Raw genomic sequence first — 27,471 nt, 5'->3', positions numbered from 1 at the left:
CACCGGATTCTACATTGTCCGCGGTGTCAAGCAGACCAAAGCCTCCGCTTAAAGTGATTTTCCCTCCAGTCAGAAAGGATCAACTTCATGAAGGAAGTCTGGGAATGTGCTTCTAAGTCTCGGTGAGCACCCACGCGACGGGATTGGCAGGATCCCAGTCTGGCGGCCTCCTGGAGGTATGCGCGGCGGGGCCTGGTGGGCGCCATAGAAGTGCTGTACGCGGTGGACGTGGTGAATGTGCTGAATACTGTGCAGGTGCTGGGCTGCAAGCGCTCAGGCCTCTCGGGCAGGTCCGTAGGCACCTGGGTTGGAGCCGACGACCAGGGTCCCTGCTTGCTCTCACCTATGGTGAGTGCGGTTGTTTGCGGTCTCTGCCGAAGGTGAGGCGCCCGGCTGAAAAAGCAGATCTCGGGTGCTTCGTATCCTTCATGCTGCGGGAACCCTCATTCTCCAGCGCCCCGCGGGCACAGGGAATACGCGGGACCTCGGCAGCTGAGGTAGCTTGCGCCAGTAGTTACCCTCTCTATATGATGAAACAAAGAAGTTAAATAACCCTTGGGCTTAAGCAGAGTGGCGCAGCGGAAGCGTGCTGGGCCCATAACCCAGAGGTCGATGGATCAAAACCATCCTCTGCTAAGAAGAGTGTTTCTCTTTCGCTCCTAGTCGGCGGAAAATGGAGGCTTCTTGTAGAGTGTATTGGATCTCATACATATATGTATTTTTATTTTTTTGAGACCGCATCTGATTTCTAGAAGTGTTTGGCGATTTCTTCCCTCCTCTCCCGCCCCAAATAGTTGCAAAAATCCCTTCTCATTCATTGCAAAAGCGGCAAATCTTTTCTACTTTGGAAAAGATGGTGACAAATTCCATCTTTCTACAAATCAGCGTTTTATTTTCCAGTGAATGGAACCAACACTGCAGTAGGTTATGGTTTTATATTTTCGTGCACATTTTATTCTACTCAAAGGAAAGTATTATTACCGACTTTTGTACGAAACTGTTCGTTACCGTAAACCTATGTTGTATTTTTATTTGGGCAGAGACGCCTTCTCCTTTTGCTCATGTATTCATTCCTACGCATGATATGCTAAATTCAGACCAAGTTAATGGTAATGTTCTTCTCTAAAGCCATCTGTGTTACAATAACTTTTTATTTTAACGTTATATAGATGTTTACTTTTAGTCTCTGAACAGCTAGAAGGAAATAACTGAAATTGTGGAACCGCAACTCATACCAAATCCTGAAACTTGCTACACAACCACCCCCCAAACCATCCTCTGAAAGCTATCAGTCTTCTGCACACACATTATACTTTACAATAAAAAAATGTAAAACAAACAAACAAACAAAAAACAGAAATAAAGAAATCCCCAGAACATTCCTTACCCCTTACCTCCCACCATCATTAACCTTTAGCACTGGTATACATTTGCTACTATTGATGGAAGAATAAATATTACTTTTAACTATAGTCCATAGTTTGCAACAGGTGCATTTCCTTCCATATACCATTCTATTACTAACTCCTTGTAGTAGTGACATACATTGTTCTTGTTTACGAAAGATCATTTTTTATATTTGTACTTTCAATCACTGTCATTGTCCACCATAGGGTTCACTGTGTCATATAGTCCCATATTTTATCTTCTGGCTTTCCTTCTAGTGACATATTTGACTCTAAACCTCCTCTTTCAACCACAGTCACACTCATAATTCAATGCCATTAATTACACTCACCATCATAATGTGATACCATCATCTCTATCTATTTCCAAACATTTAATTTCAACCATGTTAAAAGTTCTGCACACGTTAAGCATCCAGTTCCATTTTCACAGTATCTTAATCTAGGACAAAACATTAAAATACCAAGAGAAGCTATGAGAGACAGAAGCCCAGAAACATTTTATAGAAAGCCACTGAAACCAGAAGCTAAGCCTGGGAGAGAAAGGCCAGCAGACTTTGTCATGTGCCTTCCTATGAGACAAAGGAACCCCGGATGCCAGCAGCCTTTCCTCTGAGAAGGCTGGAATGAAGATGTGGCAGCACTTATATTGCCTCTTCTGGGTGGAATGAAGATGAACCAGTTTCAAGAAACTGGATGAGGACAGCACCCAGGAGGTAGAAGGGACCTGATAGAAGGAACCAGATAGAAGGGACCGGGTGCCTGCATGCCTGCCTGGAATGGAGCCACTGACTGCTCTGCACAGCCTACAAGCTCAGCCCTACAGGAAAGTGAAGTAAACCGCCCTTGTTAAGCCTCTGGTAAAGCAACCGAATCAATATCCTAACTGATACATGTATACTTTATTGAAAAGCCACACCTACTCTTACAACATGAGATACCCTCTCATATTTTCTATTCTAGTCTATTTCATTTTTTTTTAAATGCTGATCCCCATCTATGAAATCGATTTTATTAGCCACTAATGAGTGGCAACTTGCAGTATAAAAATCATGTGTTGAACCATATAAAATTGCTGGTTCTGGAGTCTAAGACATACAAATATTAGCAATTTGATGTGGCTCAATAAAATAGATGTCTGTGAACCAGAGAAATAGTTTAGCACCTGCTTTCTGCAAGTTTATAGTTTCAAATGGACAATAACAACAAGCTAGTGAATGTGAACACTCATGTGATTCTGTAATTCCCAGGCAGTGGACTTGTATATGTTGTATACACATGCATTCACACACACCCCTACACAAAAATATGTACAAGCACGTGGGGGTGGAAAAGTTCTCAGTATAAGTGTTCATTATGCTGGTTCCTGTATTTATAAGGTTGCTTTGTGAATCAAAAGTGATAAAAACATGAAAATATTCATTAATAAAGTCACTGTTCTGGTTTGCTAAAAAACAAACAAACAAACAAAAACCCCAACCATTAAAATACCTAAATACACAGGCAAAGCACCATTTATTTTCAATCAGTAGCCCATCCTCTGATTCCGTGTTAGGGGAGGCTGGGCTGAAATCCTGTTACCATGCTCATATCAAACATTGGGTCAACCGATCCATTTGGATTCCCGTCAGTAGGAGAAGGACATTCTTCTTTTTGCATTTGGCTGAATAGATTATGTAAATGCTTCTCATTAAGAAAATTCCAGCAATGACTGAGAAGTAACTTCTATAAATCAAAAACTGAATAATGATTGGAAGCCCCAGGCCTTGGTCATCAACTGCGGTCACAGTTAGGGTGGGTCTGGATCACCAAGGCAACGAAGGTGTTGATTCCGAACACCAGGGCGTAGGGTTCCAGGCTAAGATTCACAGCGATCTGAAATGCTGCTATGGTTACAAGAAACATGTAACTTTACTTGAATATCAAAAGGCCAGCATATCACACCCAAATGTTAGTTGTGTAATACATGAGAAACATCTGCTGCTGAGAAGATCCCCAATGCCAACTCTCTCAAAAGATTCATGTAGCCTACTGCCAAGGCTGCCACGGCCCCTCCAAAGGTTGCAAGGGCATCCACTTCTCCGTTATATATTGTAGAACTTTGAGACGATGCCTTGTAATCCCACAGGATTTGAACATAGTTCAAAACCTGGCTAAAACCTGCCGTGGATGCGCCCATCCGAGAGACCAGTAAAAAAGATGCTTTGAGGAGTAACACTTCCTCAGATCTTGGAACCACTGTGTAAAAACTCTCAAAGCCACATTTTTTGGCTTTGGGCTGCCCAACTGGCTGTAATCCACAGGCTCTGAAATGTTGAAAAACTCTTGGTGGACTGGTTGGTGATCCTTACGGGGCTCATCTAAGTCAGCATCTTTTCCTGGGCTTTTGAGGAGCTTCTTTCCTGGGTATTGCATGAAAGAACATGCTCCTCTTGGGCATCGGTAGAAAAAGTAAGAAAAGAAAGGCCACCTAGACAGTGGCCAAGGATATGATATTGAGGTAAAAGTACATGTTGGCCAGGGATACCAGCATCTGGTCCAGCACAGAAGTGGCAGCGTAGGCCACCAGTGTCACACTCCTACAATAGCTGCTCACTCTCTGGTAATGTTCCGGGCTGACCAGGCTGTACATGTAGGCATAGTAGGCCACCTTGGTGGCAGAGACCAAGCCATAGGTGACCTCCAGCACCTGCATAGCTTTTAATCCTTGACCAAATATGAGCAGCACCCAGGTTATGATGAAGCTGATGCCCTGTAAGATAGCTGGTTTGTAGCAGACATAATCGGTGAGAATGAACACGGGGAGCAACAGTGTCAGGTAAGAGTACATCCAAAGAGGAAGGATGTGTTTTGTGATCACACTGTGGCTCATATTTTTATCTGCTCCTGCTAAATAAGGCACAACAAATGGTTCTGATGGTTTCATCATTGAAAAAAATCCAAATAAGCAGAGAATTACTGTGGGAAAAACTCAGGAATGGCTTGGTGAAGTTCGGCCACAATCTATGTCTGGTTAAGGGTTAGAGTCTTGGAAACTGTCCAAATCAAGTGTCCTCAAAACCTGCTGTCAGGATCCTTAGCTCCTCTGCCACATGGCAAGGCACATGGTGGTGCCTGCTGGTCTTTCCCTTCTCTTCTGTGTTTTGTTGACTTCAGCTTCTTGTTTCCCTGGCTTCCCAATAATCTTTTGTATTCCCCCCACACATTTCAATAAGCTAGATTTGTCGGAATGTTATGAGAAAAACGAAACAAAGAATTGTCACAGAACTTTAACCCAATATGGTTTATTTTATATTTAAAGGCTATAATGGATCACCCTGACATATCACTCTGCAACAGAAAATGTATATACAAATTGAAAGATTATTTTCAGTGACCATAAAGTCTTTAAGTGTTTTCGCTCTGATTTGAGTTATAGTTAAATGTAATAGTATGCACTAAAAAAAAAATTGTGTTAGAAATGTACTGCTTTTCTAAAGAAAGGGGATGGGACCTTTTCTTCCAATCAGTTTACTTGTCGGTGGATGAAAATTCCTTGTGGCAGGAAAGAGAAGGGTTCTCAAATATGCCCCAGAGTCTGGGGAGAGGAAATGTGCATAGTATGCTACAAGAGAATACCAAGGTCCCACCGAGATTTGAACTCGGATCGCTAGATTCAGAGTCTAGAGTGCTAACCGTTGCACCATGGGGCCCCCGATGCGCTTTGTCTCTCATTGCTCTTGATGGCCTAATGCTTCCCATCCAGGCTCCCTAGCCTGTCTGAGGTAAATGCCCATTCTGCTTTTCCTGCTCTGGGGGTAAGTCACAGGTTTGCCTGTCACAAGCATGCACCCGACACCCTTTAGATCAGTCTTAATGGAAAACATTGAATTCCAAACGTCAGGAATCCCCTCTCCCCCGCGTCCAGGCCTTTCTTTCCAAGTGATTAAGGAACTCGGTGCCCCCGCGCCTCTATTTCTTAATGGAAAAACGAGTGAGGTTGTTGATCAAGACTGAGCCGTGTGCCAGGTTTTGTATTCGGTATCTTACAGAGGGCTCGCAACCACCTGTGAGGTGAAGATCATAATCGCTATTTTACAGGTGAGGAAACTGAGGCAGACACCTGAGATCCTTCATTCTACTTCATTCTGCTTTCATGAAAATCATCCTTAGAATAGCGTCAGGCGCTTTTGCGGACGCATTATGGAAAGATTTTACAAAAGCCGTAGGAGAGAGGTTGGTATTTATGGAAAAGCGAAATAAGTATGTTTGGACCACAGGCTGGCGAAAGATCGAAGCAGCCTTGGGAGCACAACTCAGGGGGCGCAGGAGGATAAAGAGATTCCCTCGGGAGATTCCGGGACAGAGTGCAGCCCCACCCGTTGGCCTTTTAGCAGGCCGCCAGCGCGACAAAAGTTGTTTATCAGGGCTCTATTCCGGTTCAGCGAGAGTGGGCGCAGAGAAACTTGAATTTCATGGTTTGCTGCTTTTCCAGACTAGATTGTAAGAAAGTTTGGAGGTAGGCGTCGACGACCGCGCGCCCTCTCGTGGACGGTAAAGCGCAAAAACAAAACATCTTTTTATAAATAATTCAGACACCTGTAATCTTCCAGCAACTGTCAGGCTTCTTGCGGAATTTCCCTGCTACGGGATTTAAGTCTCTAAATTCAGCCTTTTCTGGAAAGCTGGCTTAGGAGTTTTCCTTATGCCTGGAACATGTCAAGGATAGTTCATTGTCTGCACAAACAGAAAAGGAAACCACCATGAGAGGGTAAAAATCCTCCACGATAGATTCCAAACTATCAAACCCCAGCAGAGACCAGAAAAATGTCCTTACAAAGGGGATGATTTAAAACTAGTATGTCTCTCAACATAACTAGCCAGTTCAATCATTTTCCAACGCCAAAGAGAAAACTAGTTCCAACTGCCTGGACCCTGAGAGGTTCCTGACAAGTTATCAAAACTGCACCTCATGCAGAAAGGTGCCTGTGAGTTGAACAGAAGCTGCTCCCGGTCTAGCAGAGAATAAACACGTGCTATTTCAGGCCCACTGCTTTACAGCCCTGCCAGAACCTCACTCCCAGGCCAATTGTGATGAGGACAACCAGCAAAACCCTCTGGACTGGGCCAAGACTAAGAGCAACCTTGAGAGGCTAACGTCTCCTTTCCGCACCCTGTGGGAGGAAGCAGAAGAACTTTTAGCCTAAATCCTTGCTTACTGTATGGTGATCAAAAATCAACCCAATCACAAACGTGGTTAGTGCCATCCAGAGGCTAGGCCCATGACAGGCTCAGGGCTCCCTACAATCAATAGGTAACCAAAACTTAGCACACAGACTTCCAGTATGACTGGCCAAGAATGTTGGGAAAGGAGCCTTTTTTTTTCTGAGGTGAATTCTCATCCCAAAACATGCAGAATACAGTAGCTCAATCCCATCTATCCCTTCTGCATCTGTAACGTAGCTACCAACTGGCTTCATTAAGACAGAGTGTTGTTGACATTCTCCTCCAGGGAGTCATCTGCTCCAGTCTTAGAGTGGGTGTAGACTTGGGCTCCGTGAATGAAGAAGAGGATAAAGAAATCTGGGAAGAAGTGGACCAGAAAGATTTTGAACCAGACTTGGACATGAGTTATCTGGGTTCTGGGATGATCAAACCAGACCAGATGAAAGTTCATGCCCTCCTAACATGAGCCAGGCACTGGGGAAAGATTAACAAGGCCGTAGAACCCGTCCTTGCCCTAGGAGCTTCTTAAGCAACTAAAATCTTTAGTGCTGTGGGAAGGGGAATTCAAGGTGCTGAGGAAACACAGATGGGTCACCTAAGCTCAGATTAAGAGAGCAAATAAAGGCCCCAGTCAGAAGGGCTGGAAGGTCTAAGTTAAGGTTTGAGAAATGAGTAGAGAACTAGGGTTCTTACTATGAGGGCAAAAGGGAGGGCAAAAATATTTTGCAGGTAGAAAATGAGAAGAGAGAAACATGTAAAAATAGAAATAATTTTACCTGGCTGGTGGCTAGAAGCCAATTTTGGAGTATGAGGATGGCAGGGTCGGTGACAAAAGAGGCTGGTTAGGGCAGCAATCATTAAAATGTAAAAGCTGCCTGAGGAAAGTGGAAAGGACTTGTCCTGTGTGGGAATTCTCTAAGGTAACAGCAAGCCCTGCTCACTCATTTGCAGTTCAAAGAAAGGTAACACACATATCAATGTAATCAAAGAACAGCATGATTACCAAAGGTAAGCTCAAGAAGGAACCTGAAAAACTTGCTGCCCTGGTGGGATGAGCAGGCCTGATAGGGTTAAAGCACTGCACTGCTAACCCTTTGTGCTCTGCATGTGTGCTCAGCTTGCACCCCATCTTCACTGCGATGCAAAGCGGCATCACTGCAAATTTATCACCCTCAAACTAGCTATTTATCACTCCTCAGCTTAGACTCCCTTTTCCAGTCACAGAGAAACGTGGCCATTTTCTACAAAACACGTTTTCTTTTTTAACACACACACACACACATTTCTTTATAGAAATGAAGCCAAAGGGAAATACCAGAGACACTGTATTTCCCTTGTATCTCTGGGGCATAGATTTTGCCTTAGGGGCTTCGTACATGGCTCATTTGTGCATATGGACTGGCTTGGGCAAGTGGGCTCCGACTTGGGCGGGCTGCCTGTTCATCGAGACTTACGGAGTGCTGGATCGCAGGGAGAAATGCTAGTTTTCAAAGGACGCCATCACAGGAAGAAATGGAAAAGAATGAGAGAGGTCCCACCGAGATTTGAACTCGGATCGCTGGATTCAAAGTCCAGAGTGCTAACCATTACACCATGGGGCCACGGAACTTAGTAAGCTCTCAGCTGATAGCCAGGATCAGTTGCCAACTATGTATGGGAAGATGTCTTCAGATGATTCCAGCCCTCAGCGACCACCCCAAGAATCAACCCAACCAGTGAGACCTTCCAGCTGAGGTCCTGGACATCTTAGAGCAGAGATAAACCACCCATTATGGTCTCTCCTATTTCCTGACCCACATAATCTATGAACACAATAAAATGTTTGTTTTACCCTACTAAGTTTTGGGTTGGTTTGTTATGCAGTAACTGTAACCAGAATGACTCTAGAAAACAGGAATTTTAGCCATTCTTTCCTTCAATATTGAAGTGTTCCTGGCTGGATAGGCCAGCAAGTGGTACAGAAGGGGCCTTAGAGCCTATGAGCAAATAGAGGGCACAGGGATTCAGTGGTGACTCCTTGGTTCCCTGGGACAAATCAGGCAAGGAATCCTTCTCCACTCTGTCTTGATCTCCAACTTCTCACTCCAAGACTCCTTTTGCTCCTACCACACTGGCCTCTCTTCCTGTTTCCAAAACATGTTAAGCAGGCACCTGCTTCTGGTACTGCCTAGAATAATTTCTCCTAGACAGCAACAGTCCTTCACTATTTTTTAGGTCATTTATACCAATGGTGCCTCAGTGAGACCTCATTTGCACTCCTCTTAAAATTGCAATCCACACTCCCTACCTACTTGCTTGCTTTATTTTACTCCAAGAACAGTTTATGTGGAACTGACATATTATAGATTTTAATAATTTATTTTTTTATTGTGTGGTTTCCTCCCCACCTGAATGTGCCACAAGGACAGAGGCTGTAGTTGGCTTTTTTTCATGGTGTATCCTGAATGCTAGAATAGTGCCTGGCATATACATGCTCAAAAAAATATTTTATGAGTAAATAAATTAATTCCCTTTAAACTGTCTGATTGGGTTATACAGAGGTAAAATTATAGGCTCTATAATAATTTTCAGCCATTTTGATATTTCTTCATGTAAAATAGGAATTCAGGTCAGCGCTTTCTTACAATATTGACTAACAACATTTCAGAACCTAGACTCAAAATGACAATCTATAATCACCAAGATGATTCTCAAAAAACTAAGGAGGTGGTCAAGAGCTCTCCCCTACAATTAGAGTTACAATCTTCTTCATAAAAGTAGTCAAAGAATGTGATCTGATGTGGTGTTAGACTCTCTCTCTTGTTCATTATGGAGCTCTGTGTGAACATTCAGAGCTCTCAGTTAATATAAATGTGGGAGTGTCACTTGACTTATAAGGGGTCTCTCAAGACACCCATGCATTAGACATTGTTGTATATCCCACTGACGCATATCTATGCAATGTGCAATTCTGACCCATTGTCCTATTGATCAAATGCTGCAAAGGTTAAAAAAAAAAAGTGGTATTGACATCTCTTTTTAAGGGGTATAAATACGTGCAAGATTCTTCTGCTGCTTCCATAGGGACCAATGGGAAAACCAGAGTCTGATGTTAATACATTTCCCAATGAAAAAGTCAAGCAGATGTTCTCACAAACATTGAGGACTGATGGTTTGGTATGCCGAGCCTTCTATCTTGGTGCTTGCCCTTATGAAGCTTGCTGCTGCAGAGGAGAGGCTAAGGCTGCTTGTGATTGTGCCTAAGGGTCTCCCCCAGAGTATCTCTTTGTTGCTCAGGTGTGGCCCTCTCTCTCTAGCTAAGCCAACTCTGCAGGTGAACCCACTGCCCTCCTTGCTACGTGGGACCTGATTCCTAGGGGTGTAAATCTCCCTGGTAATGCAGGGAGTCATCCTGGGGATGAGCCTGCACCCAGCATCGTGGGATTGAGAACATCTTCTTGACCAAAAGGGGGAAGTGAAATGAAACAAAATAAAGTTTCAGTGGCTGAGAGATTTCAAGTGGAGTTGAGAGGTCACTCTGGAGGGTATTCTTATGCACTATATAGATATCCCTTTTTAGGTTTTAGTGTACTGGAATAGCTAGAAGGAAATACCTGAAACTATCAAACTGTAATGATTGTATAACCATGTATCTTACATGGGGTGACAGTGTGATTGTGAAAACCCTGTGGATCGCACTCCCTTTATCCAGTGTATGGATGGATGAGTAGAAAAATGGGGGCAAAAACTAAATGAAAAATAGGGTGGGATGGGGGGATGATTTGGGTGTTCTTTCTTACTTTTATTTTTAATTCCTATTTTGATTCTTTCTGGGATAAGGGAAATGTTCAAAAATAGATTGGGGTGATGAATGCATAACTATATGATGGTACTGTGAACAGTTGATTGTACACCATGGATGATTGTATGGTATGTGAATATATCTCAATAAACTGAATTTAAAAAAAAAGAGAAACAAAAAGTCAATCTGAGTCCTTCCTAACGTGTGCACCAATGAAACAACAAATCACAGCCGCTACCAATTCATCTGCTAATGGGAAAGCCGCGCGTATATGCAGAGTGGAGGAGGGGGCAGGTAGGTGTAGCGTTGGGGACTTTCTGGGAAGCAGCTTCTGGGAAGAGCTCCACCCCGAGGTGGGATTGAAGGGACCGCGGGAGGCTTTGAGGCCCTAGTACAAGGGCCGCGTGTCTGCCTGTGTTTATTCCAGAGCTCCTGCAGAGATGACGGCCATTTGACCAGGGGAGAGATGGGTGCACACAACATTCCCCAATATAACACGTATTTTGTTATATGTGCTTAGAGTCTTTTAAATAAGAAGTAGAATCCTAATAAATCGTCACTCAGTCTGATTCCTCTCCCTCTCCTCTCTCTAGTGGCTCCATTATTGTTCAGCATGTCTTCCAATCCTTTTTTTTGGTTTTTATATACCTATATTTATCCATAACTGATATTGGTCTTTGTCAAGTTTTTATTCAAATTTATATAAACATGTTATATACTACATGCATTATTTCTTCACTCTACCTGATGTTTGGAGATCGCTCCCTGTTAACACATACAGATTTATGTTGTGTCCTGCAGAAAGGAGTAGGACTTGCCCTGAAAGAAGAAATAGAGGGAGATCCAGTCCAGACTGCCCCAAACCATCCTACAACAGGGTGGGTTGAGACTCAAGAAAGAGGCAGCAAAAACCAGGGTGCTTAGTCCAAAAGCATTTATTAGGGGAACTTTAAGAATAAAAAGCTGCAGCTACCTCGCAAGGGACACAAGTAGGCAAGAAGTTCACTCGAGTATGTCCACACCTATGGCAGCTGCTCTATAGGTTATTTAGGGCTAGCGAACAAAAGTGGCCCAATGCTGCATGCAAATTTTGGGAAAACATCTTAGTATGTGCTCTTTTCTCAAAGCAAGATGGGTTGGGGGCAGTCACTGTTCAGAGGTTTAGCAGCCAAAGCTAGGAATGCTTCCATGGGGGATGGGAAAGGGATGCCTGGGGCTGGGGGTGGCCGGCAGGGGCAAGGTCAAGCCTCTCAGGTAGGAGATGCTATGTGTATCACACAATTTGTTGCACTTAACTTTGATATTGGGTGGAACTTTTCTAGTTACTCTGGGATTAGGTGCGGGACACTGTTATCGAGTTCCGACTTGGCGGGCCTGGGCCAGGGGAACTGATCAGCCCCTAGGAAAGGTAGTGGGGCACGGGTGGTAGCGCCCTCCACGGCCCCCTGGGCCTGAGAAAGTGGAGCCGAATGCAGGCCCCATTTCCTCACCCCAAAGTACAACCGTTGGGGAGGGCTTGCCGGAGAAAACACCCCCCCCCCCCCCATGCCTTACCCGCACCCTCCACCCTCTTCGTTACCGGAGCAACTCCCGCCCCTTTTCAATCAACCTCCGCGCCCTCTCAGAACCAATCCAAGCCTTTAACCTCTACAGCTACCCCGCCCTCTAAACCGCCCGATATAAGCTTGTACTCTCCCCTAATAAACTCTCTTGGCTTCTTCACCCTAAAAGAAACGTGTCCCGCCTGTTCCTTCTCGCCGCCCTCCACACCTTGCACGCCTCCGCCGGGGACCGGGCCCAGTCCCCCGCCTCGCCCTCGCCTCCGGGAAAGAGCCCCCGCCGCCGGTACCCTCCGAGCAATCCCGAGAGCATAGGATTTAGCAACCGGCCGCCACCCCCCCCCCCCCAAAAGAGTCAACAGCGACCGCAATTAGGGACTGGGGGCCTATTGAAAAATAAGAGTTATTTAAAACCCCACAATCTAAAAGGAGCTACCAAAAATCTGCCTCATCTCAAAATACCCCTTCCTGGTTTCTACAGGAAGATCAGGGAGGGACAGAAGAGAGAAAGGTCAGTGACATTGGCCTTGTAGGGATGCAGTATTTGGGGTGAATGGCTAAACACTGGTGCGTCTCTCATGGATGGGTTCTCTAGCCAGTTCAGTTCATGTTAGACAGAGAAGCAGCAACAACCAAGAGAGAGAGAACTGGGGCAACAACCAGTTAAGTTAGGAGACAAATGTCTATTTTCCTCTTATCATTCTCCCAACAGTGGAGGAGCTGGGCCTTGAAGAAAGAGTGGGGAGGGATATCTCACATTGTACCCCAACTCTACCCTCAGCTTGTAATAGAGGCAAGGAGACTGAAATAGAGTTTGAGATGGAAGTTTTTCACATCAGCAAGTTTTAATAACCAAATGTGATCTCAAAGGTATAGGATTTGCCCATGGCACGAGAGTGAGAGATTTAACAGAACATGTCTGAGGCAGTGGTTGGAGAAAAATTAAGTCATGTCATGTTGAAATGTCATGGAGTTGAGACTCCTCATTACTTTGTGATTCATCCTGAATGTTTCCCGTTCCCTCCCTGCAGTGAGGGATAGGGACAGATTCATGGCCTCTGGCACTCTGTGGGCACTTGGTGAAGAGTGAACAAGCACACACTGAGCCCGCAGACCTGAGGTGTGTGCTGTCTTTGGGAACAGAAGGTTGTACATGGGGCCAGGGACAGAAAGATGGAGTCTGTGTCTTACTCTGGCTGCACTGGACCTGGAATCCTGGCAGTGGAATAAGAGTGGAATCCAGGCGTTCTCCATTCTACCATGAAGAAATGTTTCTTTGATATCCTGGTCATCTTTGGCAGTTTTCCAAGGAGGACAAATGTCATTTAAAAGTAGCTTCTCTTTCTCTCTTGTAGCGAAGACATAAGAACCCAAGCTTGAGACTCAGGAAGAAAAAGCATAATGTAATAGTAGCCATTCTTCAGGGATCAGTTTTAGTGCCGTCTGCCCTGGGTAGCTTCCCTGATTATTCCATTCGGACAAAAGTCTCTCCCTGTGCAGAGTTCTGGTGGCACCCTGTGCATGTCTCTTCCAAGGTGATCCTCCATGAAGACAAAGCTGTGTTCATCTCCTCCTCTTCCCTTGCCTAGTGGAGATACCAGTACAATGTAGAGGCAAAAAAAAAAAAGAATTTTGGATTACAAGGAAAATGGAGGGAACCTCCTACCCAAGTGAAAGGTCTGAGGATCCCTTGAGTCCTCTGATTCCACAGCTATGCACATTCTCTCTGCCTATACAGATTGCGTGACTTAGTAATAATATTTGATTTATGATTTCCATCTGGTTTTAGTGGGAGCTAGGGGTAGGGGGAGAGAATGCCAATGATTAAGGCTAGTCCAGCAGCTAGAATGTGCCCACATGCCCAGCTCATTATAAGACCCCCCACCAGGAGCTGACTTTGGGCTTCACATCAGCAGCAAAGTAGTGCTTGTGTCTTCTGTTTCTGAGAAAGACTTCTTTAGAGGGATAAGAAGTGCTCATTCATTAATTGTGCAAACATACATCAAACCCTCTTGAGTGGAGGCCTGACCGATGGTCTTAAAGGAATGGAAGCCTCTAGAGAGTAGGGAGTGTTGTCTATTTTGTTCACTGCTCATACCCATGGCCTTGAACAGTGTCTGGCACAGAGCTAGTGCACAGTAAATATTTGTTGGATGAACAAATGAATGTTTCTCACATCTTTACTTTTTCATCAGACACTTCGATAGCCAGGTTCCCTGTATTCCCTTGATGGAAACAGGAGTCTGACAGTGCACAATGAGAAGGGAAATTCTCAGGAATGAGCATGACACCTGTACCCTTACCCACTCAGCACTAAAGTGAAGAATCAGAAGCCTGCACTTTACACTGCTGTGGAAAATCTGACTGGGTTTTGAACAGAAGTGTAGAGAGGGCGTTCTGGTTTTAAAGGTCTGAGAGGCACTCAGACAATGGGGCCTTTCTGAATAGTAGATAAAACCAACCTTAAAAGCTTATCTGGCAAAGGTCAAAGACAAAGCTCTCTAGGCATGGGGAGCCTAATTTGCTCGTTAGCTTTCAAATAAATGATGAATTGACTCTAAATTTTATCTTCCACACTGAAAATTAAAGTTTATTTGATTTTAATTTTCTAGTGGTAGCAAGTATGGATCACATAATTTTTAGATGTATACTTTGTTAACTGTTGTTAGATACCTACCTTATATGTTAAAATACATTATGTTAATCACACATTAATCACTAAAATGTTTGACTACAGAAAGAACTCACAAAGTTGAGACAGTTACACATATGGAACAACATTATTACGGGCAAAGGAGACAGAACAGCAACAGCGGAGGGAGTGTGCATTGAAGGGTCCAGAGATCTCAGGCACATGACTCTTTGTCTTTCTACCACTGGGTTGGGTAACCCAGGACATATATTATTTTAGGCCTTGAACCATGATGAGAAGCATGTTGGTACAGGAAGCCCAAAGTCAGCTCCTGGTGGGGAGGTCTTATAATGAGTTGGTCATGTGGGCACATTCTAGCTACTGGGCCAGTCTTAATCATTGACATTCTCTCCCTTACCCCCTAGCTCCCACTGACACCAGAGAGAAATCATAAATCAAATATTTTTACTAAGTGATGCAATCTGGATAGGCAGATACATCCTGCTTCCAACAACTCAGGAGCCTATGGAAAAAGAACCTCATTTATCTTTAGTTAATACAACCCATAGTCTGGTGTATGTGCTAATTCAGAACAGCTGAGATTAACCCATGCCATGCACATATTGATGACATTTTGATAAAACAGAAGTATTTTAAAGCTAATTGGTTAAAGCAGAGAACAATGAAGGCCAATGAGATCAAAAGTGGATGAAACCAATTTAAAGGCTAAAGTGATATTTTAAAGAAAAACTGTGCTGGTGCAATAAAGATAGGGTACGTGACAGGCTGCAACTAAACAAATAAAAAATTGGGGTGGTTTTGGATTTTCACTTTTATTTGAAAATGGTCCTTTAGAAAACTACTGAATTGGATTCTTGGACACATATCTAGTCACCATGACATCTGGTTGGAACAATAAGATTCCATGCAGGAAAAACCTGGCTGAGAATATGCTTTTAAAAAATGAATGTCCATGCATTAGTTTTTGGTCTCTTAATCCAACTCCTAGAATTGATATAAGAATAAGAAAGGAAAAGGGATTTTGGAAGTACTTTAAGGAAAGCTTCCATTTCTTCTCCTTATTTAGAAGAATGTTTTAAGAATTTAGCAGAGTCAGTGTCCCTGATTCCCTGATTTTTGGTTTGTTTCCATTGTGAATATGAATATTTTATATGTGTCTTTTTCTGTAGCTATGTGTACTAATTTCTCTTGGACTTTCTAATATTATAAAACATTTCTTCTGGTTTGACTTACCATTACAATTTTACTGGTACTACATCAATTCAGACAACAAAAAGGGATAATGCATTTTCAGAAATAATAAATTACAAAAAGCAAATTTGCTGCATCTATATCAGTTAATGAGGATGGGGCTGAGCTTTCTTAAAGTATTTTATATATCAATGGATAGTATTGGTTTTGCTTTTTTTGGGAGGTGGGGTTGTTTTGTTTGTTGCTAGAACATTAAGGACTTAGAGGGAATCAAAAGCAAAAAGACGGTGGGCCACTAGTTAATATGGAACTTAGAAAGCTATATTTGTGAAAATAATACAAAAGCAAGCACTTTTTTTTTTTTTGCAGTAGAATCTGTAAAATATCCTTACTTAGGTGAAATAAATATAAGAAGTGCATAGTCCCAATAAATAAATAGGCAGAGATGTGATTGGGAATGACAGTGTACAAGAGAATCATGCCCTGGTGAAATGCAATTCAGATTTATGATATCCAAAATATTTTGGTAAAAATTAATAATGTTTCTTTTATGACTTCAGAAAGAAGTTTAAGGAAATACAAAACATTGTCTATTGCCATTGTACATCATTTCTATATTCAATGTTGTAACAGATTTTTTTAAAAGAAAATAAAGAAATTTTTATCTCCTCTGTGAATTTATGTAAAATAAGCTACAGGGTCTGAGCCCAGGGCTTTGATTTAAAGGGGCTTCTCAGACATCAATATTTCTAGTGTATCTAAATTTCCTATAGAGGACTTTTACCTTCAAGGGCAATGAACTATATTAATATTCTAAGGGGATGACAAGGGTAACTTTCTTTTGGAAAGTTTGAGAAAGTGAATTTGACAAGACAAAGTGGGAAAGGAGAACCTGAAGCACTCCTAGCACCAGCACTCCACTGACAGGTAAAATAAAAGAAAAAGTAAAAACGGAAGTTGTACATGTTGAAACTTCTATTTTATGAGATTGTATGACCTGATATAATAAGGAATTTGGCCTCCAGAAAGAGGTCTGGCCTTTGCCCCCACCCCACCCAGGGGTATCCTCTTCATTCTTGGAATTTCTTAAGTGATAGGAGTGTCTTCATGGTGAGTCCCAGGACAACACCCCATTGTTTATGCTAATGAGATTACTCAGGGTCACACAGGCAGTCTTAAGGGAGGGGCCTGCCATGCCAGAAAGAGCAACCGATATTACAGGAGGGTTGGGACTGAGCCACATCATATCAGCCTGACTTCCTTGGAGCAGAGGGAGGCTGGAAGTTGAGTCCAACCATGGGGGCATTGATTCAATCAATCAGGCCTATGTAATGAGACCCCAATAGGTGTCCTTAACTTCATTGGGAGAGGATGAGGAAGCTTTAAATTTGCACCCCTCTCCCCACCTAGCCCTATACAGAAGAGTTTTTTGGCTGGTCCTGATCTATGTCCTTTGTATAATAAAATTGTAATCATAAGAATAGCACTTTCTTGAGTTCTGTGAATCATTTTAGTGAATTATTGAATTTATAGCCAATTAGTCAGACATGAGGGTGGCCCTAGGAACCCCTGAACTTGTGGCTGGTGTCTGAAGTGACAGCAGTCTTGTAGAGGATTGTGCTTTTAAACTGGAATCTGCGGTAACTCTGGTAGTCAGTGTTAGAACTGTACTGCAGCTACTGATCCCATTATGTGGAGTACCTAAGAGAAGAGTCACTGATCAATGTGCATGAACACCAGTCAGGGAGGTTTTAGGCTTGCATTGAAATTCAAACTCATAGACCATTTGTCCATCCATTTGTCCAACCTGTTTTCTCATGATCATGTTCTGTAACTTTCTCATAACCCGAATATATCTGCCAACCCTGTGTCTCTACGTGTTTCCTGAAGAAAGAAAAGAACTCTCAAATGTTAATTGCCAGAGAGAAGTGGCCACCAACCCCCTGACTGCCCTGAGACTGGAAAAACAAGTCTTTAATGAAGACAGAGAAACCATGAAAAGACAGCAGGAAATTGGGGAAAAGAGCAAGAGAAAAGCTGCTTGGCCGACATAGCACAGAATGTAAAGATGCCAGAGGTTTCTGTCCAGGCCATCTGGGGGAGCCAACAGTTGTTGAGGACCAGAGAAGACTGTCTGTGATCATGAACTCAAAGGGATCAGAGGGCCCTTTTCACGATTCCAAAGGCTGGGGCCTATGCAGCTGCCCAGGAAGCCGCTAACAGTATTAAGATTGTTAGTATACGGAAATGGGAAACAGAAGTGAGCGGGTTAATATACTTACTCCCTGGGGGCAGTTCCTCTGACTTCATTTCTCCCCAGATTTTCCCCCAAGCAAGGGCTTCTGAGGACTTGGCTAAGCTTGCTTTGCAGTTCCTCCTCTGAACTGAAAGCAGCTCCTGATGAAAAAGTTTCAGAGCTTGAAGCACCTTTGGTGGATTGGGAAAGTGCAACTGGAAAGGGACTGCTGGGGTCATCAGATTCTGGAAGAAGTACGTCTTAGAGAGGCCGAAAGAGGAGACTGGAGAGGCAGTTAAAAAATACAAAATGAAAAATATTGTCTGATGAAATGGCCGATCGTTAGAAAGTTAAAATAAGAGTAGTAAATAGTGTTTGGACACAGCAGAGTGGCGCAGCGGGAGCGTGCTGGGCCCATAACCCAGAGGTCGATGGATCGAAACCATCCTCTGCTAAGGCTGTTACCTGGTTCCACAGGAGCTGGCTTTTGGTCGAGTATAATTGATCTCGCAAAGCTGTCGCAAAGACCGCACCTTTTCGCTACTTCTTCCCCCACTCCAAATGTTGGCCCCAAGCCCTCTTCACTTACCTAATTTACTTCCTACAAGTAAACGTTCTATCTTTCAGTGAATAGTATCAACGTTGCGGTAGGTTATGGTTTTATATTTTCTTGCACATTTTATTCCACTCAAAGGAAAAACATTCTTATTGACTTTTGCACGAGACTGTTGATTACTGTAAATCTATTTTGTGTTTTTATTTGGGCGAAGTCTCCTGCTCCTTTCTCTCATTTATTCAGCATATGTTAAATTCAGATAAAATTAATGGTAATGTTCTTCTCTAAAGCAACCTGCGTTACAAAATCTTGTATACATCAGTACATTTACATAAGCTAGATTTGTGGGAATATTATGAGAAAAACTGGAAACAAAGAATTGTCACAGAATTTTAACCCAATGTAGTTCATTATATGCTTACAGGTTGTTATTGATCACCCTGACACATCACTCCACAACAGAAAAGGAAATGTATATACAAATTGAAATATTGGTTTTGGTGACCATAAAGTCTCTAAGGCTTTGTGTTATCTTTAAATGTGATAGTAGTATGCACTCAATTAAAAAAGTTGTTTTGGAAATGTACTGCCTAATCAAAGGTACGGGACCTTCTCTTCCAATCAGTTTACTTGTTGGCAGATAAAAATTCCTTGTGGTCGGAACGAGAAGGGTTCTGTAAAAATTATCAAGCAAATATGCCCCATAGTTTGATGAAAGGAGCTGAACATAGAATACAAAACGAAAGCTAGGTCCCACCGAGATTTGAACTCGGATCGCTGGATTCAGAGTCCAGAGTGCTAACCATTACACCATGGGGCCTTTCACAACTCTTTTTTCCCACTACTACTGACGGCCTAATGCTTCCTATCCAGGCCCCCTAGCCTGAGAGGTAAATCCCCATTCTGCTTTTCCTGCTCTAGGGGTAAGTCACAGAAGTTTGCCTATCACAAGCATGCACCCAACACCCTATAGATCAGTTGCAATGGAAAACACTGAATTCCAAACGTCAGGAATCCCCTCTCCCCCGCCTCCAGGCCTTTCTTTCCAACTGGGTCAGGAAATTGGCACCCTCGCTCATCTATTTCTTCTTTTTCTTCTTTTTTTTAAACTCAGTTTTATTGAAATATATCCACATGCTTTACAATCATCCAGTGTAGAATCAATTGTTCACAGTACCATCATATAGTTGTGCATTCATCACCAAAATCATTACTCCCCCCCCAAAAGAATAAAAATACAAGTACAGAAGAACACCCCAAACATCCCACCCCCGCATTACTCATTCAATTTTTGTTCCCATTTTTCTACTCATTTGTCCATACACTGGATAAAGGGAGTGCGAGCCACAAAGTTTTCAGTCACACAGTCACACCATGTAAGTTACATAGTGATACAATCGTCTTCAAAAATCAAGGCTACTGGGTTGCATTTCAACAGTTTCAGGTATTTCCTTCTAGCTATTCCAATACACTAAAAACTACAAAGGGATATCTATATAACGCAAAAGAACAACCATAACCTCCAGAATGACATCTCGACTCCACTTAAAATCTCTCAGCCACTGAAACTTTTTGTTTCATTTCTCTTCCTCCTTTTGATCAAGAGGATTTTCTCAATCCCTCGATGCCGAGTCCAGGCTCATCCCCGGGAGTCACGTCCGGCGTCGCCAGGGAGCTTTATACTCCTGGGAGTCATGTCTCACGTAGGGGGGAGGGCAGTGAGTTTACCTGCCGAGTGGGCTTAGATAGATACAGGTCACATCTGAGCAACGAACAGGTTCTCTGGGGGAGACTCGCTCCTCTGTTTCTTACTGGAAAAACGAGTGAGGTGGTAGATCAAGACTGACTGAGCCGTTTGCCCGGTTTTGTATTCGGTATCTCACGGAAGGCTCGCAACAACCCTGTGAGGTGAGGACCATGATCTCTAGTTTACAGGTGAGGAACCTGAGGCAGACACCTACTGGAAATATGTGCAGGGGAGACTCCCAAATGGACTAAAAAATTCCCCGCTTTTGCCTCGCCTATTCTATTCCTGTACATACACAGGCACCGACATTTTATAAAAATCCACAAAACAAATTGGTTTTTGTCCTGGGTTGTCGGTGAGGGTCTTAGAATCGCGTCTTCGTGAACAGCATCTTCTTAAACTCCTTTTGGCAGTTCAGCAGGCGGGGAGCGCTAGGGGAACTCAGCTTCAACTTGTTTAACCGGGTTCGATTCCCGTCCAGAGAGTGCCGGCCTACAGAAAGGTGAATTTCATAGTTTGCGGATTGAGGCTGCCTTTCCAGACCAGATTTTAAGAAAACCTGGAAGCAGGCGTCGATGACAGCGCGCCCTCTCGCGAACGATAAAGCGCAAAAACAAAGCAACATACTACAAATAACCAAGACCTCTGTATTCTTCCAGAGCCAAAGGGAAAAACAGTTCCAACTGCCTGGACCCTGTGAGGTTCCTGCCAAGTTATCAAAAGTGCACCCCATGCAGGAAGGTGCCTGTGAGTTGAACAGAAGCAGCTCCCAGTCCAGCAGAGAATACACACGTGCTCTTTCAGAGCCACCTCCCTCACTCACTGCCATACCCTCACTCCAGGCCAACTGTGATGAGGGCAGCAAGCGAAACCCTCCTGACTGGGCCAAGACTAAGAGCAGCGTCGAGAGACTAATGTCTTCTTCCCGCACCACACCCTGGGAGGAAAGAGGGGGCACTTTAGCTTAAATCCTTGCTTACTGTGTGGTAATCTGCACCTGTAGCTTAATGAGTGGCCTCATTAAAACAGTGTTGTGGACGTTCTTCTCCAGGGAGTCATCTGCTCCAGTCTTAGAGTGGGTGTAGACTTGGGCTCCGTGAATGAAGAAGAGTGTAAAGAAATCTGGGAAGAAGTGGACCAGAAAGATTTTGATCCAGACTTGGACATGAGTTATCTGGGTTCTGGGATGATCAAACTAGATCAGATGAAAGTTCATGCCCTCCTAACTGTGGAAAAGATGAAGAAGGCCACAGAACCCATTCCCTGCCCTGGGAGCTTCTTAAGCAATTAAAATCCTTAGTGCGGCGGGAAGGGGAATTCAAGGTGCTGAGGAAACACAAATGGGGGTACCTAAGCTCAGATTCACAGAGCAAACAAAGGCCTCAGTCAGAAGGGCTGGAAGGTTTAAGTTAAGATTTCAAGGAATGAGTAGAGAACTAGGGTTCCTACTGTGAGGGCAAAAGGGAGGGCAAAAATGTTTTGCAGGTAGAAAATGAGAAGAGAGAAACATGTAAAAATAGATATAATTTTACCTGGCCGGTGGCTAGAAGTCAATTTTGGGGTATGAGGGTGGCAGGAGCAGTGACAAGAGAGGCTGTTTAGGACAGCAATCATTAGAATGTAAAAAACTGCCTGAGGAAAGTGGAAAGGACTTTTCCTGTGTGGAAATTCTCTAAGGTAACAGCAAGCCCTGCTCACTCATTTGCAGTTCGAAGAATGGTAACACACATATTAATGTGATCAAACTGCAGCGCCTTTACCAAAGGTAAGTTCAAGAACGAACCTGAAAAACTGGTGGGATGAGGCCTGACAGGGTTAAATCCTTTGTGCTCTGCATGTGTGCTCAGCTTGCACCCCATCCTCATTGCGATGCAAAGCGGCACCACTGCAAATTTATCACCCTCAAACCAGCTATTTATCACTCCTCAGCTTAGACTCCCTTTTCCAGTCACAGAGAAACGTAGCCATTTTCTCCAAAACAGGTTTTCTTTTTCAATACACACGCATAAGCCTTTACAAAAATGAAGCCAAGGGGAAATACCACAGGCACTACATTTCTCTTTTTGTCTTATGCGCTTCCCTTGCAGCTTTCACTTGTGCATATGGACTGTCTTGGGCAAGTGGGCTCCGACTTGGGTGGTCCGGTGTTCATCGGGATTTATGGTGTGCTGGATCGCAGCGAAAAATGCTAGTTTTCAAAGGGCGCCATCACAGGAAGAAATGGAAAAGAACAAGAGGTCCCACCGAGATTTGAACTCGGATCGCTGGATTCAAAGTCCAGAGTGCTAACCATTACACCATGGGGCCAAGACAGGTGTGGTTAGTGGCAAGCATTCATCTGAACAAATGAACCTCCACCTTCTCAGCTTTAAGGCGGTGGTTTTCTACAAACCGTACATGTGTGAGTGTTTTGGTTGCCTCCAACTCGGCGCACAACTACAGGTCAGGGACCAGAGACGTTGGAAGTTCTTCAATGCTCAGCATTATCGACACAATGAATTATCCTCAGGCCTGCACCACTTTTGTAAAACGAACTTGCATGTTCCATCCGGGTTTTCAGGGGCCTAACAGTTAAATTCCTGCTCTCACCTTTGTGTGTACCCTGCTACTGAATCATCCTCTTACATACAGTTGACAAGTCGGGGCAGGACTTTGCAAAGGTTTTTGTTGTTGTTTTGTTTCGTTTTTTTTTTTTTTTTTTTTTTTTTTTTTTGATCCTTTATTGATACATTTCCCTTTGTAGTTCCTAACTAGCCGAGCATTCCACTGCAATTCTGTTGATGTTGTCTATGACGTCATGTGGGCGGTGACCATCAAATTTACTGCCCAAGGACTGGGCAGCTCTCAGAATCTCTTTAATGGTTCCAGAGTTCTCTGGTGCCATGTCTGGGTCCTGATATCTAAAAGTTCTAACTCCTACTTTCATTGCCTGAGAGGGACAGGAAGATTGATGGGCCATTGAGTGGAAAGTTGGACTCATCTGCTTGCTTAAGACTCCAGCTCTTTTTGTCATCTTTCCTTTATTTCTGTAGAGAAGTTCTTATAAGTGGCAAAGTCTCGTCTTAAAAATCCGAGTCTAGTCTTTTTTTTCCACAGCAGACATTGAGATACCAGATCAACACACTGAGAGCTTTAACTGTGCTAACCTCTCCAATAAGTAGTGCATCTTCTGAGGACTATCATCTGTGAATTCACTGTTGTAGTCCCCAAACTGAGTTCTCACCCAAAATTGGAAGAAGGGTACAGAAATAGTGCCTGGTTAGAATATAAGCTGAAATAAAATTGATGAGATTCTTTTAAAGCACTTCCATGAAGGGATAGGTACTGATGTTGCAGATAACCTCTAGTATTTCTCAGATGTTAAACGATCATCCAGTCAGATGTAAAATGTGAATTTCCAACAATTTAATGACAGTTAAGGGCATGGGAATACTGTTGGCATTCTTGTAATCTGGGTAAGAGAATGCTGAAGCCTGAGAACTATCAGTGAGCTCTAGCACCACCACCATCCAGAGAAAGAGAATGAGTAATTATTTAAGACACAACTATATCAAAAGTAAAGAGAGGAAAGTTATAGTGCCACATCAGATTTATGGGAATATTCCTTGGGAATGAGGCTACTTCATTTACTTCCCTTCTTTGCTCACTAAAACAATTTCAGGTCAATAATTTTTGGTCAATTCTCAAGTTAAACATAATACAGTGAATTCTAGTTTGATGACGATTTCTCGTATCAGGCATGCATCCTAATAGTTTCTTCTGGAGCATTCTATTACCACATCCAGATTACAGCAACTGAGGCTCATAGAAACACTGCAGAGGAAGACAGGCCAGAGGAGAATGTCAGGGTTGCAGAACATACTTTTTCCAGCCTGAAGCTCTGAATTATTCAGAATTTTGTTATAGCTTGTAGTGTATCTTGTAAACATATTATGAGACAGAATGAAGAGTAGTTTCCTATAGGAGAACATGAAGTTATAGTCAAAAATAAAAAACTAAAAAAAAAAAAAAAAAAAAAAAAAAACAAGCAGGAAAGAAACTGGAGAATGTGCCTATGCTAAATATATGAAAATAACAAAAACCTCATTATTGACATTAAGCCTATCCACACATCTGAGAGAAGGATCTCTTGTAAAGTCGAATATAAAGTCCTGTTGAAGGACACTGCATGCCGTTTTTTCTCTTCAGCCATTTTTGGTATTTCTTTATGTAAAATAGGAACTCAGGTTAGCTCTTTCTTATAATATTGACTAATAACATTTCAGAACCTTGCCTCAAAATGACAGTTTATAATCACCAAGATGATTCTCAAAAAAATTAAGTAGGTGGTCTAAAGCTCTCTCCTACAACTTGAGTTACAATCTTCATAAAAGTAGTCAGAGAATGTGATCTGATGCTGTCTTAGACTCTCTCTTGTTCAGTATGGAGCTGTGTGTGAATATTCAGAGCTCTCAGTTAATATAAAGGTGGGAGTGTCACTTGACTTGTAAGGGGTCTCTCAAGACACCCATCCATTAGACATTGTTGCATATCCCATTGATGCATATCCATGCAGTGTGCAATTCTGGCTCATTGTCTGATCATAAGCTGTGAACATAAAAAAAACATAGTAGAAGTATACATATGGTGCCTCTACTAGTTCCAAAGAGGACCAATGGTATTTTCTTTTTTTCCCATATGCTCAGGGGAACAATGAAAATGCTGTGACTCCTAGATTAATTTAACAAACAATTTGAGAGTCTGTGCTTCATTTAAATCATCATACATAGAACAATGTTCAATTGGCCCCTAGAATTGGGCATATTTAGTCACTGCTTGATAAGCTCTTTACTGTTCATACTTAGCTGTTTTATCCTGAACTCCTGTAACCATTTTGATAAGCCTGCTCCTAATACAGAACAAAGCCCCTGGTGTAGCATTCAGTCTCAGAAGACATGCCTAGCTCCTTGTGTTGCTCCCTTCTGCCGACCCCTGCAGACTTTAGTCCCCTCCTCCCCTCCGTTTTTGAGTCCTTGAATGTGGCACCATTTTCTTACTTCATCTTCCTAGAATGATGTTTTATACTCCTCCTCTCTGGCAATATTATTTATTCTGTGCTTCTGGTGCTTTTCAGAAATCCTTACAGAAGCATTTATTATATTATCATAATGTATTCTATCAGTATTTGAGGGCAGTAATTCTTGGAGTGGTTACAAACGTGAATTCTGAAGCTAGACTCCCTATTTTAGAATTCATGGTTTCAGAATTTACTAGCTATACAAACTCAGGCAATTTCCTTAACTTCTCTGAACTCCCATTTTATCATCTGCACAACAGTTATGTTAACAGTAATTTACCCCATAAGGTTGTTGCAAAGATGCAATGATTTAATATATGTAAAGAATTTTTTAGGACATTGTCTGGCACATAGTAAGCAATAATCTCCCATTATTATGAAAAAGAGCCTTCTCATTTGGTTTTACCACCAGATAGAATGATGTACTGTAATTTGTTGCTTTATTGCTGATCAGTCATATGCTTCTAGTCTTTTTTACTACAAATCATGCTGCTGAAAAACCTTATATGTGTGTCATTTCACACATTTACAAGAATGATAAATTCCTAGAGGTGAGATTGGTAGGTGTAATGATACATGCATTTTTCACTTTGATAGATATTGCCAAATTTTCCTCCACAGAGAGGGTCTACCATTTTGCAGGCCACCAGCAGTGACTGAGCATTAAGGTCAGGGAATTTATTCAGAATTTTCCTTTCTGATCCCAACATACAATGTCTGGCTTATTGTGGTTTGTAGATGCTGAAAAAGATGTTAGTTAACTGCATGGAAGGATGGTTTAGGAAATATATTTGGGTTTTGTTGGTAACAAGAAAAACATTTTAAAATCCCCTTTGGCATCCTGTTTTCTAGTAAAGTCAATGAAAATTATTAGGAGGCAAGGTGGACACAGTTAAGTTTTACTGCTTCACCAAACTGTTCTATTGCAGACATTTCTTTTAGAACCAGGGAAGGGTGATAAGCATCACTAATGTTTTATTAACGCCATAATGCAATAAAGTGGCAGAAGGTCAAAAGAAATCTGGCCAGAGCCCTGCTGGTTTACTGGCTTTCCTGTAGAGAACAGCTTGATTATTGTAATAATGTGTCTTTATACATATTATCTCATATGGTTCTGATACATGTGGAAATATGAAAGAAAAAAAGGAAAAAAAATTTCAGTGACTAACCAGGCTAAGCTCCCTTTACAGTTATCACTGCAATCTTCAAGTTACTTCTATTTAAGAAAGATGAATATCAAGAGAAGTTACGTAACTTCTGGACGGCACACAGAGTGGCCTAGTGAGCTAAGAATATGGCCCAAGGCTAGGAAATCATAAATCTTCAAGTCTAGAATAAATGAATAAGTTACCATGCAAGGGAAACTGATAGAATCAAGGGCCTGTTTCACTGCTTCATTTGCACATTCATGTCATTTTCACAAGAACCTACGAGATGGGTATTATCACATAAAACAGTCATTAGATCCTAATGGTAAAAGCATGGACTCTGGAGTTTGGCTCCCTAAGTTCCATTCAGTCTATTTCTTGTGTGATCTTGGGTAAGTTACTTCTCTTTCTCTTCATTTGAGAAATCATGACAATGAAAGTACCTCCTTCATGGGGCCCTCTAACAGGTTAACATACTTTTAACACTACAACTTGCCATATTGTACGTCACAAATGTTTGCTAACAGTATGCTCATTTTAAAGATGAACATACACCCAAAGCGGTTAAGTAACTTCTCTAGGGAGAGAAAGAAAGTGGTGGAGTTGGGGACAGAAGCCAGCCCTTCTGTGCCGACCAAACCTGGGCTGCGAGTTTCATTACACCACGGTGAGTTTGCCAAACAGCAAGTGGAGATGCAGCTTCAATGATGAATCCCTGTTTCTTCCCTACAGTATCCCTGTGCGGGCAGCACATTTTCTTCCCTCTGGAGTTTTCATCGCACAGCTTACCTCACCTTTGATGCAAGACCGCTTCAGTTTCCAGAACAGCTCCGGCTGGTATTTTCACTTTCACCTTTGTTAGGAACAAAGGAAGTGGGCGGAGCTAGAACAGCAAGACTTTCCCGCCCACGTTCGTCTAGGTTTCAATTTGGT

General features: G+C 42.7%; 6 non-coding genes and 1 pseudogene across 6 annotated transcripts; 2 read left to right on the top strand and 5 right to left on the bottom strand.

The window, feature by feature from the left end:
- Nucleotides 1-26: 26 nt before the first annotated feature.
- On the bottom strand, nt 27-5,120 carry LOC119540794 (annotated as a pseudogene).
- On the top strand, nt 565-636 carry TRNAM-CAU. The gene has a single exon. It is a non-coding gene; the product is annotated as a tRNA-Met (tRNA).
- TRNAQ-CUG lies at nt 5,027-5,098 on the bottom strand. Its single transcript has one exon. It is a non-coding gene; the product is annotated as a tRNA-Gln (tRNA).
- Nucleotides 5,121-8,140: 3,020 nt separating the features above from the next.
- On the bottom strand, nt 8,141-8,212 carry TRNAQ-UUG. Its single transcript has one exon. It is a non-coding gene; the product is annotated as a tRNA-Gln (tRNA).
- Nucleotides 8,213-18,414: 10,202 nt separating this feature from the next.
- TRNAM-CAU lies at nt 18,415-18,486 on the top strand. The gene has a single exon. It is a non-coding gene; the product is annotated as a tRNA-Met (tRNA).
- Nucleotides 18,487-19,335: 849 nt separating this feature from the next.
- TRNAQ-CUG lies at nt 19,336-19,407 on the bottom strand. Its single transcript has one exon. It is a non-coding gene; the product is annotated as a tRNA-Gln (tRNA).
- A 3,162-nt stretch (nt 19,408-22,569) lies between these two features.
- Nucleotides 22,570-22,641, bottom strand: TRNAQ-UUG. The gene has a single exon. It is a non-coding gene; the product is annotated as a tRNA-Gln (tRNA).
- Between the last annotated feature and the right edge of the window lie 4,830 nt (nt 22,642-27,471).

Source organism: Choloepus didactylus, chromosome 7 (assembly GCF_015220235.1).
Source record: "Choloepus didactylus isolate mChoDid1 chromosome 7, mChoDid1.pri, whole genome shotgun sequence".
Classification (NCBI taxonomy): domain Eukaryota; kingdom Metazoa; phylum Chordata; class Mammalia; order Pilosa; family Megalonychidae; genus Choloepus; species Choloepus didactylus.
The sequence above is the reverse complement of the archived record's forward strand: the minus strand, read 5'-3'. Positions and strand labels throughout refer to the sequence as shown.